We start from the raw sequence: 6000 nt of genomic DNA, 5'->3' as shown, positions 1-6000 counted from the left end.
TAGTGACTGTACTAATTTACATTTCCACCAATGGTGTACAGGGTTCCCTTTTTTCCACATCCTCTCCAATACTTACCTCTTGTCTTTTTGATAGTAGCCATTCTAACAGGTGTAAGGTGATATCTCATTGTGGTTTTGATTTGCATTTCCCTGCTAATTAGTGATGGTGAGCATCTTTTCACGTACCTGTTGGCCATTTGTATGTCTTCTTTGGAAAAATGTCTATTTAGTTTCCTCTGCCCATTTTTTAACTGGATTTTTTGTTTTTTGGCTATTGAGCTTCTTATATATCTTGGATATTAGTCTTTTATCAGATATATGGTTTGTAAATACTTCTCCCATTCTGTAGGTGGCCTTTCCTTTTTGTTGTTTGTTTCTTTTGCTGTGCAGAAGCTTTTTAGTTTGATGTAGTCCCACTTGTTGATTTTTGTTTTTGTTGCTTGTACTTTTTGTGTCATATCCAAAAAATTGTTGACAAGACTAATGTCAAGGAGATTTCCCCCATGTTTTCATCTAGGAATTTTATGATTTCAAGTCTCATGTTTGAGGCTTTAACCGTTTTGAGTTAATTTTTGTGAGTGGTGTAAGAGAAGGGTGCAATTTCATTCTTTTTGCCTGTGGATATCCAGTTTTTCCAGCACCATTTATTGAAGATATTATCCTTTCCCCATTGAGTATTTTTGGCTCCTTTGTCAAATATTAGTTGACTGGATGCACTAGGGTTTACTTCTGGGCTCTAGATTCTGTTCCATTGGTCTATGTATCTGTTTTTATACCAGTACCATACTGTTTTGATTACTATGTCTTTGTAAGACAGTTTGAAATCAAGACATGTGATGCCTCCAGCTTTGCTCTTCCTTCTCAGGACTGCTTTGGCTATTCAGGGTCTATTGTGGTTCATACAAAATTTAATATTGTTTTTACTATTTCTATGAAAATTGCCACTGGATATTTAATAGGGATTACACTGAATCTATAGATGGCTTTGGGTAGTATGGACATTTTAACAGTATTAATTCTTCCCATCCATGAACATGGGATATCTTTCCATTTATTTGTGTCTTCTTCAATTTCTTTCATCGAAGTGTTATAGTTTTCAGTGTACAGATCTTGCACTTCCTTGGTTAAATCTATTCCTAGGTATTTTGTTGTTTTTGATGCTACTGTAAATGGGATTGTTTTCTTTATTTCTTTTTCAGATAGTTGTTATTGTATAGAAATGCAACTGATTTCTGTAAGTTGATTTTGTATCCTGCAACTTTACTGAATTTGTGTATTAATTTTAACAGTTTTTTGGTGAAGTCTTTAGGGTTTTTCTCTATATAAGATCATATCATCTGTACGCAGAGACAATTTTACTTCTTCCTTTCTAATTTGGATGCCTTCTATCTGTTTTTTTTTTTCCTGATTATTGTGGTTAAGACTTCTAGTACTGGTACTTTAAATAGGAGTAGTGAGAGTGGGCACCCTTGTCTTGTTCCTGATCTTAGAGGGAAAGCTTTCAACCTTTCACCATTGAGTATGATGTTACCTGTGGGCTTGTCATATACGGCCTTTATTATGTTGAGGTGTTTCCTTCTATACCCAATTTGTTGTAATTCTTTATCATGAAAGGATGTTGAATTTTTTCAAATGCTGTTTCTGCATCTATTGAGATGATTATATGATTTTTATCTTTCGTTCTATTAATGTGGTTTGCATGTTAATTGCTTTGTGTATGTTGAAACATCCTTGCTTCTCAGAGATAAATCCTACTTGATCATGGTGTATGATCCTTGTAATGTGCTGCAGAATTTGGTTTGCTAGTATTTGCTGAGAATTTTTGCATCTATATTTATCAGGGATATTGGCCTGTACTCCTTTCTAAGCTCAGAGTTTTTATCACTCTTTTGTTAGTGTTCTCTGCTCCTCCAAATCTGCTCTGAACAAAACCAGCTACCTGCTTTAGTGACCACATGGGAACATCTCTTGCTGCATTTTATGCCTCTTCTATGATGGTAGTGCTGTGACTGCATTTCCGGATTTGTTCTCTGCCATAATGCAGTAAAGAAAGAGGCATTTTAGATTCTCTTTGACTTGCATGTGTCCTATGTGCACAGTGTGTGGGAAGGTATGAAGAAGAGCAGCTGTGGGTTTTGACCAACAGCTGGAGGTTGTGTGGATTAAGTAGGCTTCTTATTTTCTAGCTGGTAGGTGATTCCTTAAAAAGAATGCTCCTGTCCAGGGAAGAACCTATCTAGGCCTGAGCTAAAGGGTAAAACTGTAAAGGCTGGGTACAGTTTTCTACCCCTTTGGCTTTGCTCTCTAAAAAAGGTATTGCTTTGACTTTTAAAAGCTGGGGAAACTTCCAGAAAATACAATTTTTCAGGCACTGGGCTTACTCAGTTGGTCTGGGGTGATTGCGATGATAAAGAGCTTTAGAAACCACAAACAGCAGTTGTTTTGGGGAGGGAGTGGGGGAGGAAAAGGAATTCAGAGAGAAAGGGGATATCCATTATTTCTTGAGAAAGCCTTCTGTCCTTTGTAAGAATGCTCCTATGAGATGGTTCATATTTCCAGTGTGTTATATCTTTGTGACTTCAGGGTGCATTGGGGTTTGTTGGAAGGCTAGGTGAGGCTGTGCCCTGTTTATTATACAAGTTGCTTCTCTGTTGTCCAAAGTGCATCCATATCATCTGAATTTCTCTCATGCTCTCTTCTGGGATATCATTCTGCTGAGATCACCATAGGAATCTAAGTGGCAATGTTTGTTCATAACGAATTGGACTTAAGCTAAACAAAAACACTTTTCAAAACTGTGAAGCTCTATATACTTTTGGTGTGTTATTATTACTACTAACAAAAAACAGTAACTATTATTGCTGAATCTTGTGGGTGCTTTGAAGGATGTAGTAGGCCAACCTGGACATGGTTAGTAGAAAGGCCTGGATGTGGCTGGTGGACTAACCTTGGGAGAGTTCCAGCTCTGTGAAATAAATTGAGTTTGCTTACGCTCGAAGGTCCCATGAGGCAAATTTTTCACATTGTATCCTTTGGCAATATTTTTAAAATGTTTTCCAGGATTTTTACTTTAAAAATGTGTATGTAATCCCTATAATCCTACATCCTAACACATAACATTGTTTTTCTATCAGATTTCTTTATTCTTTTCCATAAATGCACATATCTTACAGAGTTTTATTTATGGTACAGACACAATTTCCTCAATTGCTTTTTTCTTTTCACCCAACATTTTTTTTCATTTCTTCTAACTTTCATAATTGTAATGACTACATAATATTTACTACTTTATTTTGTTATTCTACTATTATTAGAGAGTTTGGTTGTTTCCAAATTCTACTATTATAAATAACCCTGGAATTAATATGATATCTTCATGTAAACAAAGGGAAACTGTTGGCTTCCCCCCTATTTGAATTCTTTACTTTGTCCAAATTCTCAAATGTGAGATTATATTGCAAAAGATAGGAACATTTGCCAGGCTCCTGATAACTGTTAGAAAATGCTCCGTGCCTGGTTTTCTCAACTCTAAAATGAGGTTATAATAATAAGTCAAGTGTTTAGAACAGTACATTCAATAGATGTTGGCTAGCACTGTGCCTCCACCAGCACCAACACCACCACCACTACCATTCTGAATACAATTGTGATCATCAAATTGCTCATATAGATTTTTTGCATTCTCCTTGTCTTTTCAAAATGATTTGTAGGCTGTTTGGTTTTCGCCCTTCCTTCTTAGTGCTAGAACTGTCTCCTGAGAAGAACTGTCTTCTTAATTTCCACCATTTCCTTCTCTTTTTCTCATGAAGCCGTTTCCACCCGGGAAAGTAAAATATATGTTTCTTATATTTATATATAATCTTCTTATATTATAATTAGTGGTGAGAAAGCTAAATTGAAGAAGAGAATGGTGTGTTGGGAAAAGAGACACCATAGTCTCAGACTCGAGTTTAGCATCTATTAGGGACCGATGTAAAAGTCTGACCCCTGGTGGCTGTGAGCTGCAGCTGTAGGTCTGACGGACCACATCTGAACCCGGGATCACAAACGTATCCTCCAGCAGTAGCTGAACTGGTGTAGGATTGATTGGCTTTTAAAGATCTTTTGTATTCATTGGTTGCTCCTTATGTCAGTTAAGACAAGCTTGCTGTCTTCTAATAAAGAAATTATCTTAAACTCCTTTCCCCAGAATAGAGGGCTTTAAATAAGCGTTCTAAGAATTGTAGTCTCCAAAAAAATATTTTCTTAAAACTACCAACTACAGCTACCATCAGCACCACAATTTGAAGATATTTGTAGAAATTTCAGAGGAAGAATGAATTGCTAAGTCTTAGCAAAAAAGAACATCAGAGGGAGTAAAATTCTATTTTTTGTCTTGAAATACCTTTAAATGGAGATATACCTTAAATCCTAATCAAATATTTTCAACCTTTTTACCTTCTAAGATTTACTTTTTTAAAAAAAGTAGACCGAAAGTCGCAAAAATGATTTTCAGATATCATTATTTACCATTTAATTAAAAGAGAATAATATGAAGAAAATAGGGTTTAAGAAGTCACAAAGAATTTGTGAGAATACACAGGGGGTATCTTTATGTTTTTAATTGTTTAAAATGATATGGGAATGGTTCTCCTTTGCTTATGCTTGAGAATAAATGTTTATATTAAATTTTATTAATTTGGTTTTATAAAAATCTCAGTTTTTAAAGTGATTGAATGAATTGACAGTGCACAACTAATAGTTAATAATTTGGTATTGTGTGTTTGTATGTATTTGTGCACAAAAACTAGTTGAAAAATGAAAGGATTTACTTAATCCTAGCTACTTGTTTGGTTCACACAAAAATATAGAATTTGAGGCAGATGACATTGAAAATAAAGATTCTTCTATAATTTCTAGAAGGATGGCACATTTTTCTTTGGTCCCAACAGTGAGGAGGTACCAGCCTCTACGTTATTATCTGCAGTCAGGAAAAGGACTATTAGTAATGGCATGTTCTTAGCAAATTCATTCAATCTTCCTTACTATTTGTACTATTGACCTTGATTTCAAATGAACAGGATTAATGCCTTCCTGCTGAAACAGGCTCTACATTTGAGTGCTTCTCTCTATCTCTTCAATAGCAAAATTTTAAAGCCTGATTCATTTTCCAAAAGCTTACTTTGATTTCTTTTATTTGGATGCATTTATTCTAATTATATATTATGGCAATAGATCTTTTTTTTTTTTTTTACTGAGGAAAATTAGTCCTGAGCTAACATCTGTTGCCAATTTTTCTCTTTTTTTTGCTTAAGGAAGATTAGCCTTGAACTAACATCTGTGCCAATCTTCCTCTACTTTTTATATCTGGGTTCCCACCACAACATGGCTGATGAATGGTGTAGGTACGACCCTGGGTTCTGCACCCGTGAATCAGGGCCACCAAAGCAGAGTGTGCTGAACTTAACCACCAGGCCACAGGGGTGTCCCCTGGTTATAAATCATTTTTATATTTGTGTGCTCATTGCAAAAAGTTCAGAAAATACCAAAATATATAAAGAGGACAATAATATCCCATTTTAAGTATTTTGACATTATAGTTGATTTGAAATGGTCCTTGGTTTTGTTATCATTTGAGCAGAATTAATTGGCAAAAGTAAATAGCTAATATTTGTGTGACTCTGTGCCAGGCACAGTCTTTGCATGTACTAACCTTATGTAATGCTCACAACAATCCCACGAGGTCCCCAATTTCACAGATGAACAAAACTACAAGGAAGGTTGCCCAAGATAACACAATCAGTGGCTGAGTGAGACTTTGAACCCAGGTCACCTGACTGCAAAGCTTGTCTCTTACAACACAAGGCAAATTTAAAGTTATAAAATCTGCATATGGACTAGTAAAGTGCCCGTGGGCCATGCCTTAAAACACTCACAACCCAGACATGTAGAACAGCTTAGTTAAAATCAGTTGAGACAATTGGAAGATATTCAATACTAGTAATGAATTTTACTAGTATA

Source organism: Diceros bicornis, chromosome 11 (genome assembly GCF_020826845.1).
Source record: "Diceros bicornis minor isolate mBicDic1 chromosome 11, mDicBic1.mat.cur, whole genome shotgun sequence".
Lineage (NCBI taxonomy): Eukaryota > Metazoa > Chordata > Mammalia > Perissodactyla > Rhinocerotidae > Diceros > Diceros bicornis.
The sequence above is the reverse complement of the archived record's forward strand: the minus strand, read 5'-3'. Positions refer to the sequence as shown.